We start from the raw sequence: 18,006 nt of genomic DNA on the forward strand, positions 1-18,006 counted from the left end.
GGGCAGACCAGGAGATTCCCTCCTGTGCCTGGCTTGTTGGGTCCCACACCCATGGAGCCTTGCTCACTGCTAGTGCAGCAGTCTAAGGTTGACCTGCAAGGCTGCAGCCTGGCTGGGGGAGGGGCATCTGCCATTGCTGAGGCTTGAGTAGGTAAACAAAGTGGCTGGGAAACTCAAACTGGGTGGAGCCCACCACAGCTCAGCAAGGCCTACTGCCTCTCTAGACTCCACCTCAGTGGGCAGGGCATAGCTGGAAAAAAGACAGCAGACGACTTCTGCAGACTTAAACATCCCTGTCTGACAGCTTTGAAGAGAACAGCGGTTCTCCCAGAATGGAGTTTGAGCTCTGAGAATGGACAGACTGCCTCCTCAAGTGGGTTCCTGACCCCTGTGTAGCCTGACTGGGAGACATCTCCCAGCAGGGGCCATCAGACACCTCATGCAGGTGGGTGCCCCTCTGGGACAAAGCTTCCAGAGGAAGGATCAGGCTGCAATATTTGCTGTTCTGCAGCCTCCACTGGTGATACCCAGGCAAACAGCATCTGGAGTGGACCTCCAGCAAACTTCAACAGACCTGCAGCTGAGAGGCCTGTTAGAAGGAAAACTAACAAACCGAAAGGAATAGCATCAACATCAACAACAAAGACATCCACCCCAAAAGCCTAGCTGTAGGTCACCAACATCAAAGACCAAAGGTAGATTAAACCACAAAGATGGGGAGAAACCAGAGCAGAAAAGCTGAAAATTCCAAAAACCAGAGCACCTCTTCTCCTCCAAAGAATCACAGCCCCTCTCCAGCAAGGAACAAAACTGGATGGAGAATGACTTTGATGAGTTAACAGAAGTAGGCTTCAGGAGGTCGATAATAACAAACTTCTCTGAGCTAAAGGAGCATATTCTAACCCATTACAAGGAAGCTAAAAACCTTGGAAAAAAGGTTAGATGAACAGCTAACTAGAATTAACCAGTGTAGATAAAACCTTAAACGACCTGGTGGAACTGAAAACCACAACACAAGAACTTTGTGATGCATACACAAGCTTCAATAGCCAATTCGGTCAAGTGGAAGAAAGGATATCTGTGATTGAAGATCAAATTAATGAAATAAAGCAAGAAGACAAGCTTAGAGAAAAAAAAGAGTGAAAAGAAATGAACAAAGCCTCCAAGAAATAAGGGACTATATGAAAGACCAAATCTACGTTTTATTGGTGTACCTGAAAGTGATGGGGAGAATGAAACCAAGATAGAAAACACTCTTCAGGATATTATTCAGGAGAACTTCCCAACCTAGCAAGGCAGGCCAACATTCAAAATCAGGAAATACAGAGAACACCACAAAGATACTCCTCGAGAAGAGCAACCTCAAGACATAATTGTCAGATTCACTTGAAATGAAGGAAAAAATGTTAAGAGAAGTCAGAGAGAAAGGTCGGGTCACCCACAAAGGGAAGCCCATCAGACTAACAGCAGATCTATCAGCAGAAACTCTTCAAGCCAGAAGAGAGTGGGGGCCAATATTCAACATTCTTAAAGAAAAGAATTTTCAACCCAGAATGTCATATCCAGCCAAACTAAGTTTCATAAGTGAGGGAGAAATAAAATCCTTTACAGACAAACAAATGCTGACAGAGTTTGTCACCACCAGGCCTTCCTTACAAGAGCTCCTGATGGAAGCACTAAACATGGAAAGGAACAACCAGTACCAGCCACTACAAAAACGTACCAAAGTGTAAAGACCATCGATGCTATGAAGAAACTGCATCAATTAATGGGCAAAATAACCAGCTAACATCATAATGACAGGATCAAATTCACACATAACATATTAATCTTAAATGTAAATGGGTTAAATGCCCCAATTAAAAGACACAGACTGGCAACTTGGATAAAGAGTCAAGACCCATCAGTGTGCTGTATTCAGGAGATCCATCTCACATGCAGAGACACACATAGACTCACAATAAAAAGATAGAGGAAGATCTACCAAGCAAATGGAAAGCAAAAAAAAGCAGGTGTTGCAATCCTAGACTCTGATAAAACAGAGTTTAAACCAACAAAGATTACACAATGGTAAAGGGATCAATTCAACAAGAAGAGCTAGCTATCCTAAATATATATGCACCCAATACAGGAGCACCTAGATTCATAAAGCAAGTTCTTAGAGACCAACAAAGAGACTTAGACTCCAACACATTAATAATGGGAGCCTTTAACACCCCACTGTCAGATCAATGAGACAGAAGGTTAACAAGGATATCCAGGACTTGAACTCAGCTCTGCACCAAGCAGACCTAATAGACATCTATAGAACACTCCAACCCAAATCAACAGAATATACTTTCTTCTCAGCACTACATTGCACTTATTCTAAAAAAGACCACATAATTGGAAATAAAACAGTCCTCAGCAAATGCAAAAGAACAGAAATCACAACAAACTGTCTCTCAGACAACAGTGCAAGCAAATTAGAACTCGGGGTTAAGAAACTCACTCAAAACCACATCACTACATGGAAACTGAACAACCTGCTCCTGAATGACTACTGGGTAAATAATTAAATGAAGGCAGAAATAAAGATGTTCTTTGAAACTAATGAGAAAAAAGATACAACATACCAGAATCTCTGGGACACATTTAAAGCAGTGTGTAGAGAGAAATTTATAGCACTAAATGCCCACAAGAGAAAGCAGGAAAGATCTAAATTGACACCCTAACATCACAGTTAAAAGAATTAGAGAAACAAGAGCAAACAAATTCAAAAGCTAGCAGAAGGCAAGAAATAACTAAGATCAGAGCAGAACTGAAGGAGATAGAGACACAAAAAACCCTTGAAAAAAATCAATGCATCTGGGAGCTGTTTTTTTTTGAAAAGATCAACAAAATAGACCACTAGCAAGACTAATAAAGAAGAAAAGAAAGAAGAATGAAATACAAACTACCATCAGAGAATACTATAAACCCCTCTATGCAAATAAACTAGAAAATCTAGAAAAAATGGATAAACTACTGGACACATACACCCTCCCAAGACTAAACCAGGAAGAAGGTAAATCTCTGAATAGACTAATAACAAGTTCTGAAATTGAGGCAATAATTAATAGCCTACCAACCAAAAAAAGTCCAGGACCAGACAGATTCACAGCTGAATTCTACCAGAAGTACAAAAAGGAGTGGGTACCATTCCTTCTGAAACTACTCCAGTCTATAGAAAAAGAGGGAATCCTCCTGAACTCATTTTATGAGGCCAGCATCATTCTGATGCCAAAGTCTGGCAGAGATACAACAACAACAACAACAACAAAGAGAATTTTAGACAAATATCCCTGATGAACATCAGTGCAAAAATCCTCAATAAAATACTGGCAAACAGAATCCAGCAGAACATCAAAAACTTATCCATGACAAGCAAGTCGGCTTCATCCCTGGGATGCAAGGCTGGCTCAACATATGCAAATCAATAAACATAATCCATCACATAAACAGAACCAATGACAAAAACCACACGATTATCTCCATAGATGCAGAAAAGGCTTTCAACAAAATTCAACACCCCTTCATGCTAAAAACTCTCAATAAACTAGGTATTGATGGAACTTATCTCAAAATAATAAGAGCTATTTATGACAAGCCCACAGCCAATATCATACTGATTGGGCAAAAGCTGGAAGCACTCCCTTTGAAAACTGGCACAAGACAAGGATGCCCTCTCTCACCACTCCTATTCAACATAGTGTTGGAAGTTCTGGCCAGGGCAATCAGGCAAGAGAAAGAAAGAAAGCGTATTCAATTAGGAAAAGAAGAAGTCAAATTGTCCCTGTTTGCAGATGACATGATTGTATATTTCGAAAACCCCATTGTTACAGCCCCAAATCTCCTTAAGCTGATAAGCAACTTCAGCAAAGTCTCAGGATACAAAATCAATGTGCAAAAATCACAAGCATTCCTATACACCAATAACAGACAAACAGAGAGCCAAATCATGAGCGAAATCCCATTCACAAGTGCTACAAAGAAAATAAAATACCTTAGAATCCAACTTAGAAGGGATGTGAAGGACCTCTTCAAAGAGAACTACAAACCACTGCTCAACCAAATAAAAAAGGATACAAACAAATGGAAGAACATTCCATGCTCATGGATAGGAAGAATCAATATCATGAAAATGGCCATACTGCCCAAGGTAATTTATAGATTCAATGCCATCCCCATCAAGCTACCAATGACTTTCTTCACAGAATTGGAAAGAAAAAACTGTTTGAAAGTTCATATGGAACCAAAAAAGAGCCCACATAGACAAGACAATCCCAAGCAAAAAGAACAAAGCTGGAGGCATCATGATATCTGACTTCAAACTATACTACAAGGCTACAGTAACCACAACAGCATGATACTGGTACCAAAACAGATATATATATATAGACCAATGGAACAGAACAGAGTCCTCAGAAATAACACCACACATCTACAACCATCTGATCTTTGACAAACCTGACAAAAACAAGCAATGGGGAAAGGATTCCCTATTTAATAAATGATGCTGGGAAAAATGGCTAGCCATATGTAGAAAGCTAAAACTGGATCCTGTTGTGGGAAGTCAGGGACCCCGAATGGAGGGACCAGGTGGAGCTGCAGCAGAGGAACATAAATTGTGAAGATTTCATGGACATTTATCAGTTCCTAAATAATACTTTTATAATTTCTTATGCCTGTCTTTACTTTAATCTCTTAATCCTGTTATCTTTGTAAGCTGAGGATGTATGTCACCTCAGGACCACTGTGGTAATGGTGTTAACTATATAAATTGATTGTAAAACATGTGTGTTTGAACAGTATGAAATCAGTGCACCTTGAAAAAGAACAGAATAACAGCAATTTTTAGGGAACAAGGAAAGACAACCATAAAGTCTGACTGCCTGCAGCGTCGGGCAAAAAAACCCATATTTTTCTTCTTGCAGAGATCCTATATACAGACGTGCAAGTAGGGAAGATATCACTAAATTCTTTTCCTAGCAAGGAATATTAATATTAATACCCTGGGAAAGGAATGCATTCCTGGGGAGAGGTGTATAAATGGCTACTCTGGGAATGTCTGTCTTATGCAGTTGAGATAAAGACTAAGATATGCCCTGGTCTCCTGCAGTATCCTCAGGCTTACTAGGGTGGGGAAAAACTCTGCCCTGGTAAATTTGAGGTCAGACTGGTTCTCTGCTCTTGAAGTCTGTTTTCTTTGGTTTAAGATGTTTATCAAGACAATACATGCACCACTGAACATAGACCCTTATCACTAGTTATGCTTTTGCCCTTTGCCTTGTTATTTTTGTTGGAGCCTTATCAGTAGTTCTACTTTTGTCCTTTGTCCTGTTCCCTCAGAAGCATGTGATCTTTGTTAGACCCTTACTAGTAGCTCTGCTTTCTGCCTTATGAAGCATGTGATCTTTGTACCTACTCCCTGTTCTTACACTCCCTCCCCTTTTTAAAACCCTTAATAAAAACTTGCTGGTTTTGAGGCTCAGGTGGGCATCATGGTCCTAGCAAAATCTGATGTCACCCCCGGCAGCCCAGCTGTAAAATTCCTCTCTTTGTACTGTCTCTCTTTATTTCTCAGCCAGCCGACACTTACGGAAATTAGAAAGAACCTACTTTGAAATATTGGGAGTGAGTTCCCCCAATGGGATCCCTTCCTTACACCTTATACAATAATTAACTCAAGATAGATTAAAGACTTAAACGTAAGACCCAAAACCATAAAAACCCCAGAAGAAAACCTAGGCAATACTATTCAGGATGTAGACATGGGCAAAGACTTCATGACTAAAACACCAAAAGCAATGGCAACAAAAGCCAAAATTGACAAATGGGTTGTAATTAAACTGAAGAGCTTCTGCACAGTGAAAGAAACTATCATCAGAGTGAACAGACAACCTACAGAATGGGAGAAAATTTTTGCCATCTATCCATCTGACAAAGGGCTAATATCCAAAATCTACAAAGAACATAAACAAATTTACAAGAAAATAACATACAACCCCATCAAAAAGTGTGCAAAGGATATGAACAGACACTTCTCAAAAGAAGACATTTATGCAGCCAACAGACCCATGAAAAAATGCTCATCATCACTGGTCATCAGAGAAATGCAAATCAAAACCACAATGAGATACCATCTCACTCCAGTTAGAATGGCGATCATTAAAAAGTCAGGATGCTAGAGAGGATGTGGAGAAATAGGAACGCTTTTACACTGTTGGTGGGAGTGTAAATTAGTTCAGCCATTGTGGAAGATAGTGTGGTGATTCCTCAAGGATCTAGAACTAAGAATACCATTTGACCCAGTGATCCCATTACTGGGTATATACCCAAAAGATTATAAATCACGCTTCTATAAAGACACATGCACACATAGGTTTATTGCAGCACTATTCACAATAGCAAAGACTTGGAACCAACCCAAGTGTCCATCAATGATAGACTAGATTAAGAAAATGTGGCACATATACACCATGGAATACTATGCAGCCATAAAAAAGGATGAGTTCATGCCCTTTGCAGGGACATGGATGAAACTGGAAACCATCATTCTCAGCAAACTATCACAAGGACAGTAAACCAAACTCCACATGTTCTCACTCATAGGTGGGAGTTGAACAATGAGAACACATGGACACCGGGTGGGGAACATCACACACCAGGGGCCTTTCGGGAGTTAGTAGGGGCTGGGGGAGGGATAGCATTAGGAGAAATACCTAATGTAAATGACAAGTTGATGGGTGCAGCAAACCAGTATGGCACATGTATACATATGTAACAAACCTGCACATTGTGTACATGTACCCTAGAACTTAAAGTATAATAATAATAAAATAACCCCACAAAATGTATCACATTGGGATAAAATTCTATGAAGCACTTGGAATAAACACACATATTGAAGGGGTACAAATAAAGTTTCTAATTGTGAAAGAGGAACTTATATTTAAATATGTAAATAGATATTGATGGGTAGAGAATTCAAAGACATTATGTTTTTTCCATTATTTTTATTTATTGTATATACTTAAGATGTGCAATATGATGCATATATATCTCTATCTATCTATCTATCTGTCTATCTATACAACATTACTACAGTCAAGCAAAATACTTGGGAATTGTGTATATTTAGAACTTGGTAAATAAAAAGATGTTTAGTGCAGCAGAGGAATCCAAGAAGGGCAATGCTAAATCTTTCTGTGAAGTTCCTTTTGTTCCTGAATCGCACTTCTCATGTTCTCTTTTGACTGACAGATCCATCACAAGAGACAACTGTGACTGGGATGAGAGGAATCATCTTTGCTAGGAGGGGCTGGCTCTGAGAGGACTCGAGGGAAAGTCTTGGGGCAGGTGCCAGCCGTCAGAGTTCACAGCTGTGATGCTGGCTGCAGCAAGGGGAATTTTAGTCACGACTCAGGAGGAATCAAGGGGCGGCACTGGACCCAGACACAAGGAGGGATACTGAGTTCGCATTTTTTTTTTTCTCCCTATTGTTATCTACATCATCCTGGTTTCTCTTTTCCAAATTGATGTTCTATGGATTGGCTTCTCAGTTCCTCTTCGTTAATATTATACCAATGATGGATGATGGCTATCTGCTGAAATGAAGCTCTGGAATGCCACTCTGTCTTTTGCAAATCTAAAAGAAAGTGATTTTACCCACCAAATATAACCATTACTTTGCTGGAAGAGGGGTATTCTGGAGGAACTGTGAAAAATTAAATGTGAGTGAGGAAAGCTTTTATAGCTAGACAAGGTGGTGGAAGTGGAGAGAGAAAAGTTTGTAGAAAGTTAATGTTTAATGGTCTACAGTAAGGTTGGCAAAGACCTGATTCCAAAACTCCTCCTCCCTCCTTCACCTTCAACCCATAAAGGATACCAGTAATCAGTGTTCTCATTCTTTCCCACTGAGGTCAAAGGAGGTCACACATTCTTGAATACATTTTTCCAGGCATCATTCCGAATCAACTGGTATTAGATAAAGAGGTAAAATCCAGTCATCATCTTGAGACAAGAAGCCTTCTCACGATCGAAGGTTTTTCTCCATCCAAGGCTTCGTGGTCTCACGGGCTTCAAGGAATGAAGCTGTGGACTGTAGCGGCGAGTGTTACAGCTGGATTAGAGAAACACGTGCGGACCCAAAGAGTGAGCGGGGGCAAGATTTATTAAAGCAAAAGCGAAAGTAAAGCAAAAGCGAAAGTAAAGCTTTCCACGTGGTGGAAGGGGACCTGGAAGGGTTGCCTTTTCTGGCTTGGGTGTCTTATGCTTCTATCCCCTTATGACCTCTCCCCTCTTCCTTTTTCTGTCCTGTATAATTAGATTATTTTCTAGCCCCTTGTGGGTTGGTGTGCCTGATTGGTTAAAACCATCAGCCTGAGGCTAGAGCTTAAACTCCCTGTATGATTGGTTGAAGTTTCAATCCCTTAGTTTGCAGCTGTGAGGCATTTGGCTGAGGGAAAGTCCCCTTAGGGAAGTCCCTATTGACCCAGGGAGTCCAGCCAATTTAGCCACTTAGTCCCTCAATCTGAGGTCTAGATATCTTCTGTGTTTCATGGAAAATAGTCTTGTTACGTTCTTAAAAAGACATGTCCTTTGAAGCCACAAAGTTAGCTTTTGTTAATATGATACTGATTCAGGAGGTAGAAAGACACCAGGCGGATAGTGAGTGCAAAAGAGTCCTCCACAGAGCTTCCCTTTTAACAAAAAGCAGACCTAGAAATTATTTTTGTTTCTAACAAAGAGCAGCCTGAAAACTCGAGCTGCAGACACAGATAAGCAAGCTGGAAGCTTGCACGGGTGAATGCCGGCAGCTGTGCCAATAAAAAAGGGCCACCTGGGGGCCAGGCATATCCGTTATGGAGGCTCCATCTTCCTTTTGTTGTTGTTGTTACCACGTGTACAGTAAAGGAATAGGCAACAAGGCGCAGGCCAGTCAGAGGACCCACTTGCATAATAAAAGATTAGGGTGAGGGCAGCCAGAAATTCGTGTGCTCTGCACACATAGTCCTAACCAGTTTGTCGGGCCCTATGCAAATGGCACACCTGGTTCAACCGATCTTTTGTGCCCTATGTAAATCAGACATCGCCACCTCACCAGGTATCTATAAAACCCCCTGCATTTCACCACTGATCCAGCAACTCCTTTCTCCGGGACCCCTCTCTCCAGCAGAGAGCTAGTCTCTTTTTTTACCTATTAAACTTCCGCTTTTAAACTCACTCCTTGTGTGCCTGTGTCCTTGATTTCCTAAACCATGAGACAAGGAACCTCAGGTATCACCCCAGACAATGAGGCCCTTGCAGTAAATTACTCAATAGCATTTATTTTATATTCTGACTATAAATTTTATTGTGTTCCATGAGTATGGGATGTATCCTTCAATAGTTGGTAATGTAGATATATTTCTGTAGTGCCTCTGGTATTGGGAGATGATTAGTAGTGCAACAAATGCTCCACAGTAACTATAGTGATTCTATTTAAAACTTGGTTTTGTGCGTTGCGGGCAGTGGCTCATGCCTATAATCCCAGCACTTTGGGAGGCTGAGGCAGGTGGGTCACCTGAGAGGTCAGGAGTTCGAGACCAGCCTGCCAACATGGTGAAACCCCATCTCTACTAAAAGTACTAAAATTAGCTGGATGTGGTGGTGGGTGCTTGTAATCCCAGCTACTCGGGAGGCTGAGGCAGGAGAATCCCTTGAACCCAGGAGGCGGAGCTTACAGTGAGCCAAAATTGAGCCATTGCACTCCGGCTGGGGTGACAAGAACAAGAAAAAAAGAAAGAAAATTGGTTTTGTGAACCCCAAATATCTGAGGTAGTCTCAGTTAATTTAGAAAGTTAATTTTGCCAAGGTTGAGGACTCACGCCCCCGACACAGCCTCAGAAGGTCCTGACGACATGTGCCCAAGGTGCTCAGAGCACAGTTTGGTTTTACACATTTTAGCGGGACATGAGACATCAATCAATATATGTAAGATGTACATTGGTTTTGTCCTGAAAGGATGGAAAATTCAAGCAGAATTGGGGGCTTCCAGGTCACAGGTAAGTGAAGACAAACGGGTGCATCCTTTTGAGTTTCTGATGAGCCTCTCCAAAGGAGGCAATCGGATATGCATTTATCACAGTGAGCAGAGGGATGACTGAATAGAATGGGAGGCAGGTTTGCCTTAAGCAGTTCCTAGCTTGACTTTTCCCTTTAGCTTAATGATTTGGGGGCCTCAAGATTTATTTTCCTTTCAGAGTTTAATAATGTAAAACTTGTATTTCTAATATAATTATGATATATAGATACACCTTTTTAGTGAATGACATTACGTCTAACATTTACGCACAAACAGATATTTGAATTTTCGGTGAGAAAACTATCTTGGTCACTCAAATATTTTAAATTAAAAATTTTACTTAATATAAATCACACATTTCATCATGTAATTGTAGTTTAAAGTTTAGAGAGATTTCAGAGATTCTCAATTCCTCCCTAAAAAGTAATGCAGAAATTCCTTGTACAGCATTTCTTATAGATAGTCGTCGAATTCAAGGTTCTCCAGAGAAACAGAACCAATAGAATATTTATAATATAGATATTTACATATGTGTATAAAAGTGTTACCAGAAAGGGATCCTGATCCGGACCCCATGGGAGGGTTCTTGTTCTTGAATCTCACACAAGAAATAATTAGAGATGAATCCATAAAGTGAAAGCAAGGTTATTAAGAAAATAAAGGAATAAAAGCATGGCTACTCCAGAGGCAGAGTAGCCCTGAGGGCTGCTGATTGGCTATTTTATGGTTATTTCTTGGTTATATGCTAAACAAAGGTGGATTATTCATGAGTTTTCCAGGAAAGGGATGAGCAATTCCAGGAACTGAGGGTTCCTCTCCTTTTAGGCCACGTAGGGTAACTTCCTGACGTTGCCATGGCATTTGTAAACTGTCGTGGCACTGGAGGGAGTGTCTTTTTGCATACTGATGTATTATAATTAGTACATATTGAGCAGTAGGATGACCAGCGGTCATTCTCATGGCCATCTTGGTTTTGGTGGGATTTGGCCAGCTTCTCTACTGCAAGGTGTTGTATCAGCAAGGTCTTCGTGACCTGTATCTTGTGCTGACCTCCTATTTCATCCTGTGACTAAGGATGCCTAACCTCATGGGAATGCAGCCCCGTAGGTCTCAGACTCATTTTACCCAGCCCCTATTCAAGATGGAGTTGCTCTGGTTTAAACACCTCTGACAAAAGGAGATTTATTATGGGGAATTGGCCCATGAAGGTCGAGAAGTCCCATGACCTGCCATCTGCAGCCTGGAAACACAGAAAAACTGGTGGTGTAATTTAGTTCCAGGACAGGGTAAGATGAGATGAGATGTGTCAGTTCAAATAGTGAGGTAGAAAAAAAGAGTGTGAAAGGGTGAAATTTCTCCGTCTTCTGCCTTTTGTTGTGTTCAGCCCCTTAAAAGACAGAATGATGTTCAACAACACTGTGGAGGGTCATCTGCTTTACCAGTCCACTAATTCAAATGCTAATCTCATCGGGAAACACCCTCCTAGGAACATCAAGAAACAAAGTTTAATCTGGGCACCCTGTGGCCCATTCAAATTGACACATAAAATTAACCACATTTTTAAGAACATTTTGGGTAAGAGTTTCACTATTTCTCTAAGTGGTTCATTTAATTTGGGAGCAAGTATAATTATTAAAATTTCTTTCTTTTTAAAACAAATCTCTGATAGAATTTTACTGGGGCCTTGAGTACTTTAAAAGTATATATATATATTTATTTTAATAGAGAAGGGATTTGCTAGCAAAACAATTATACTTTTGTTACATCTAACACAATTAAAAAGGGAGACATAGATTAAGTAATTGTTGAAAAAATTATGGTTGTCTTGGTTGGGTGAGTGGTAAATGGGGAGCATTGTGTTCTTTATTTTTTAATTTGTTTGGAAACTTTCCCAAGAAAATGATTTTTAAAGTGTTACCAGTGTGAAAGGAAAATAAATCTTGGCACCCCCGAATCAGTAAGCCAAAGTGAAAAATTCTGGAAACTGCGCTGTCGGGACAAACCGGCCTCCCGTTCTCTTCCTAAATATAATAGCTACAGAGATTTTTTAGAAAGCTACAGACCTCCCTCGCAATTTGCACACAAGGAAATTCCTTGTGGACAAAGGACAGACAGAACTCAAAAGTCATCCCTCTGCTCACTGAGATAAATGCATATCTGACCACTTCTGTGAAAGGAAAATAAATCTAGGGACCCCAAATCACTAAGTCAAGGGAAAAGTCAAGCTGGAAACTGCATCAGGCAAACCTGGTTCCCATTTTATTCCTAAACAAGATAGCTACAAAGGTAAGAAGCTACAGACCTCCCTCACAATTTGCTCACAAGAAATTCCTTGTGGACAACTGATAGACAGAACTCAGACTCATCCCTCTGAGGCTCACCTAAGACAGATGCATTTCTGATTGCTTCCTCTGCCCTACTGTTTATGTAAAACTACAGATTCACTGGGCCAGACTAAAACATATATTCAGTGGAAGGCTGATCAGAGACTCATAAGAATGCAACCTTTCCTCTCTTACCTACTTCTGACCCAGAAGCCCCCACTTCAAGTTGTCTGGTCTCACCAGACTAAACCAATGTTCATCTTACACATATCGATTGATGTCTCATGTCTCCCTAAAAATGTACAGAAGCAAGCTGTACCATGGCCACCTTGAGGTCATGCTGTCAAGACCTCCTGAGGCTGTATCATGGGCACGTCCTTAACCTTGGCAAAATACACTTGCTAAATTGAGACCTGTCTCAGATATTATGAGTTCATACCTCCATTGCCTTATTGCTGCACTAAGCCAGACTAAGGCGTAAGTGACTATTCTTGTAAATTGTATATTTAGTAAAGGCTAATTAGAAATTCAAAAGAATGCAACCATTTGTTTCTTATCTACCTATGACTTGGAAGCCCCCTCCCCGCTTCAAGTTGTCCCACTTTCCTGGACTAAACTAATGTATATCTTACATATATTAATTGATGTCTCATGTCTCCCAAAAATGTATAAAACCAAGCTATGCCCCGACCACCTTGAGCACATGTCGTCAGGACCTCCTGAGGCTGTGTTGTGGACATGCATCCTTAACTTTGGCAAAGTAAACTTCCTAAATTGACTGACACCTGTCTCAGATATTTTGGGTTTACACTAGAAATAGCCAGAAGAAAGTGTATATATTTCATATAAAACAATCTTTTGTTGAGTGAAAATCTGCCATTTTGTAATTCAAACACATTTCGTCCACTCAGGCAGTGGTTCTGAAGCTTAATGTGCATTGAGGTCACCCGGAGGGCTTACTGTAACAGATTGCTAACTGCCCCCAATTATAAGCTCGTTCAACTATATATACATATATATATATATATATATATAACCTGTAAAGTGTAAATTAAAACTACAATGAGAAACAAGTTGTGTCACTCAGATAAACAGAAATTCAGAAGCCAGGAAAATACCAAGTTTTGGTGAAAAAGGGAAGCAATGGGAACAGTTTTCTGATGTTAGAAGTGAATACTGAAAGACATCTTACAACTCAGTAATTTATCATCTAGTTATATAAATGCAGAAAAAACTCTGGAATGATGCACAAAGAAATAATTTTAGTGATATTGTTTGTAATAGAAAAATGTGGAAGTAATTTAAATATCTATCAACAAAGTTTCTCTGTGTAGTTGTGTCTAAGAAGTATAAAGAGGAATTTGACTAGCAAATAAAGAATTTAAATTGTGTACTATGGCAATGGAATACTCTCTATTAGTAGAAGTAAAGGAGTTAGGATTATATGTATCAGCAAGGTTTAATGTTAAGTTAATCATCCCCCTGCCCCATCTCTCCTAAAATCCTCCTAATGTATAAGGGAACATAGATAACATGACGTCATTTCAATACATTAAAAATATATATTTATAATTTTTATTATTTATAAATTTTATTATTTTGTAATTTATAAATTAAAAATATATTAAAATATATTACTTAGGGTATATAAGTATATAGCAAAATTATAAAGAATTCACATGAATGGAAAATATCAAAATTATGGTCATGTTTACCTCTATGAGAGAGGGAGAGAAATTATTTTGGGGAAGGTTACCCTGATATCCCCAACTATGTTTTAAATTCTTTATTTGTTAGTTATATTCCTCTCTAAAAAATATTTCAAAATACGTTTTATTAATGACTATTAGAGTTGGATGGTGGATGGGGAGGCCAACTTTGGCCGGAGGGAATCAAGGAAGGCAACAGGCTGGTCAAGGAAGCCAAGAGATGAAGGGAGATGGGGGTGAAGAGACAGGACATGGTAAAGAGGCACCATGAGCTTCTGCCTTTGAGCAAACTCAAAGAATGTGAGAATGGCCCAGTTATACTGGAACATGAAGACTGGGAGAGAAGAAGCTTTCAGAAGAGCCTTTAAGCATTAGGATTTTGTTTTGTTCATATACAATGGGAAGACATTTAGGGATTTTTAGCATAGAATTACATGAATTGGTTTGTGCTTTAAAAATACTTAAACGGGCTGGGCGCGGTGGTTTAAGCCTGTAATCCCAGCACTTTGGGAGGCCGAGACGGGCGGATCACGAGGTCAGGAGATCGAAACCATCCTGGCTAACACGGTGAAACCCCGTGTCTACTAAAAAATACAAAAAAACTAGCCGGCGCCTGTAGTCCCAGCTACTCGGGAGGCTGAGGCAGGAGAATGGCGGGAACCCGGGGGGCGGAGCTTGCAGTGAGCTGAGATCGCGCCACTGCACTCCAGCCTGGGCGACAGAGCGAGACTCCGTCTCAAAAAAACAAAAAACAAAACAAAACAAAAAACCCCTTAAATGGTATAGAGTCAGTCAAGCCTTGGGATATAACAATGCTGAGTCTGGTATGATGCATACTTAGGGAACTACTACAATATTCCAGGCAAGAGACAATGGAGGGGTAACCATGGCTAGAATGATGGCACCAAAAAGTGGGAAAGAAAAGATGAGAGTGAGAAATAGAAATGGTGTTGAGATAAGAACAAGAAAGATCAGGGTGTGGGAAAGACATGAACGTTAGTCTGTTGTGCAGTGCCATGCAGGAATACCTGAGGCTGGGTACTCTATATATTAAAAAAGAAAAAAAAGAAAAAAAAAAAGGAATTATTTGGCTCATAGTTCTGCAGCCTATACAGGAAACATAGTGCTGGCATCTGCTTCTCCTGAGATCCTTAGGAAGTTTCCAGTCATAGCTGAAGGCAAAGGGGCAGCGAGTGTATCACTTGGCAAGAGAGAAAGGAGGGAGGTCCCAGTCTCGAAACAACCAGCTCTCTTGGGAGCTAACAGAGTGAGAGAACTCATTCACTACCATGGGAAGGCACCAAGCCATTCATGAATGATCCGCTCCCATAGCCCAAATATCTCCCACCAGGCCCCACTTCCAACATTGGGGATCTCATTTCAACATGAGATTTGGAGGGGACATACATCCAAACTGTAACAGCATATAAGATTCAGAGAAAACTCTAAGCTTTTGAGGTGAAATGGCAGAAGAGTTACAGTGATAATAGAAACAGAAATATCTAGATGCACTGGTTTTGAAAAGAAAGATAATGAGTTCAGTTTTAAACACAATGAGTTTGGTACAATCCCAACAGAGATATTGAGAAAGTAACTGAGAACCATGTATCTGCTCAATGGTGATATTAGAAATTATGTAGTTATAATTCCATCCAAAGGAAAAGTGAAGAAAATACTGGTGGGAATAGAATCTTCTAGAATGATTATCTTTAATGATTTGTAGGTCTCTGGTACTTATTGAGAGAGTGGTTTTAACAGAACAGCTAAAAATGTGATATGCTGTTAAAAAGTACTAATGAAGTTCTAGTTCTAACTCAGTTTTGAAACAAAATTTCTAAAGCGATTTTAATTAATTGTGACATTTGGTTACAATTTTTGGATTTTTTTTTTTTTTTTACTTCCCTTCCTATTTATCACTCTTTTAGAGATTTTTCTCACCTCCTGGGCATTTACCAAACAATTGTTTCCAGAAATAGTCACAGGATGAATGAAGTGTAGTCAAACAGTCTGGTTTCATTTTTTCCATTGACGGAGGCATCTTCCAAAGTGCAGGGTTTTAGACATGACTTTGCTACAGTGATTTTAGTGATAATGCCTAATATGTTTACTTATTTTAGCCACATCCGTTGAATTAATGGAATTAGTTTACTTTTTTCTTTTTAACTAGTCATCAGTCTGTCAAGCACATAATGTAGCTAGTCCCGCAGATACAACAATATCACGTTGGTATTTCATGTACTGAAGTCCTGTATCTGGAACATTTATATGATCTAATTCATGTCTTTACAGACACGCTTTCTCCTTAAAGTATTGCTCTCAAATTGTCATAACGAATCCTAAATATTTGGCATTTAAACATTTGTATTCACTCAGCTATAGGTCAGGTGCAGTAGCTGGCCCCTGTAATCCCAGCACTTAGGGAGACTGAGGCAGGAGCATCACTTGAGCCCAAGAGTTTGAGACCAGCTTTGTCAACATAGCAAGAACTAGTCTCTACAAAATATTAGAAAATTAGCTGGGTGTGGTGGTGTGCACCTGTCATCCCAGCTACTCAGGAGGCTGAGGTGGGAGGATCACTTGAGCCTGGGAGGTCAAGGCTGTAGTGAGCTATGATGGCATGACTGTGCCCCAGCTTGGGTGACAATTAGAAGAGGCTTTGGAGAAAATTAATGCACATTATTTGACACAGGAGGAATAAGAATCTCAGAAACATTAGGAGACTAGGTAAAAGTCACATGGCATGTTAACACATGGTACATGATTGAATGTTATATAGTTACAAGGACAAACACATAAGGATTAAAAATTACTTGCCTATTTCAGGCATTCTAAATACTAGATTTTCATTATGGACATCAAACTATATTAGGAACTGATGAGAAATCATCAAACGATAACATTGTTCTTGCCCTCTAGAACACACATACCTGGGCAAAATCTTTGCTGTGCCATCTGCAGAATCTAACAGAGAGACTGGGCATGGTGGCTCATACCTGTAATCCCAGCACTTTGGGAGGCTGAGGGAGGTGGATCTCTTGAGGCCAGAAGTTTGAGACTAGCCTGGCCAACATGATGAAACCCTGTCTCTACTAAAAATACAAAAATTAGCCAGGCATGGTGGAGCACACCTGTAACCCCAGCTACCTAAGGCAGGAGAAATGCTTGAACCTAGGAAGCGGAGGCTGCAGTGAGCCGAGATGGCACCACTGCACTCCAGCCTGGGTGACAGAGAGACTCTGTCTCAAGAACAACAACAACAACAAAAGAATCTAACATAGAAAGTTGTCAGTGCTGGATGAAGGAAAAATGATTAAATGATTTTTGTCAATGAAATGCCTTTTCTTTATTACATGATAAAATTAGCAACAGACAAGCCAATCAAGGGATTTTATAGATTAATATATTTGAAATAAAGCAGTCAAACCCATTATCAAGTGCCAGTTGCTGTGAGTTCACTTCAAACAAAATAATTTGCTGCCATTTTATTGTCAAAAAGGCGTGATAGGAGGATGGGAAAATTTAGCTAATTTTTTCCCTTTTTCTCTTCATTTAATAAATGACTATACTTCTCACTCAATGCTAAGAAAAGAGGGTTATCTACAAAGGCAACTTGAAGTTAATATATATGAAAACAGTAAATCTTAGATATTCAATCTGATGGCACAAGGTATTGAAAACTACTGCGTATGATTTAAGCTTAACTCAGATTAGCATCTTAGGTCATTGAAGATCAGATAAATTTGGGGGGAAGTTTGGTAATGGTTAATAAAGGAACTCAGTGCTAGAACAGCGGAAGAGAGACGTAGTAGCGTTTCCCGTTGTGGAGTGTAGTTGTCATTTTTTTTTTCCTTCTAAATAATGTATTTTAATTGAAAAAAATGCTTTT

The sequence above is a fragment of the Chlorocebus sabaeus genome, chromosome 22 (assembly GCF_047675955.1).
Source record: "Chlorocebus sabaeus isolate Y175 chromosome 22, mChlSab1.0.hap1, whole genome shotgun sequence".
Taxonomy (NCBI): domain Eukaryota; kingdom Metazoa; phylum Chordata; class Mammalia; order Primates; family Cercopithecidae; genus Chlorocebus; species Chlorocebus sabaeus.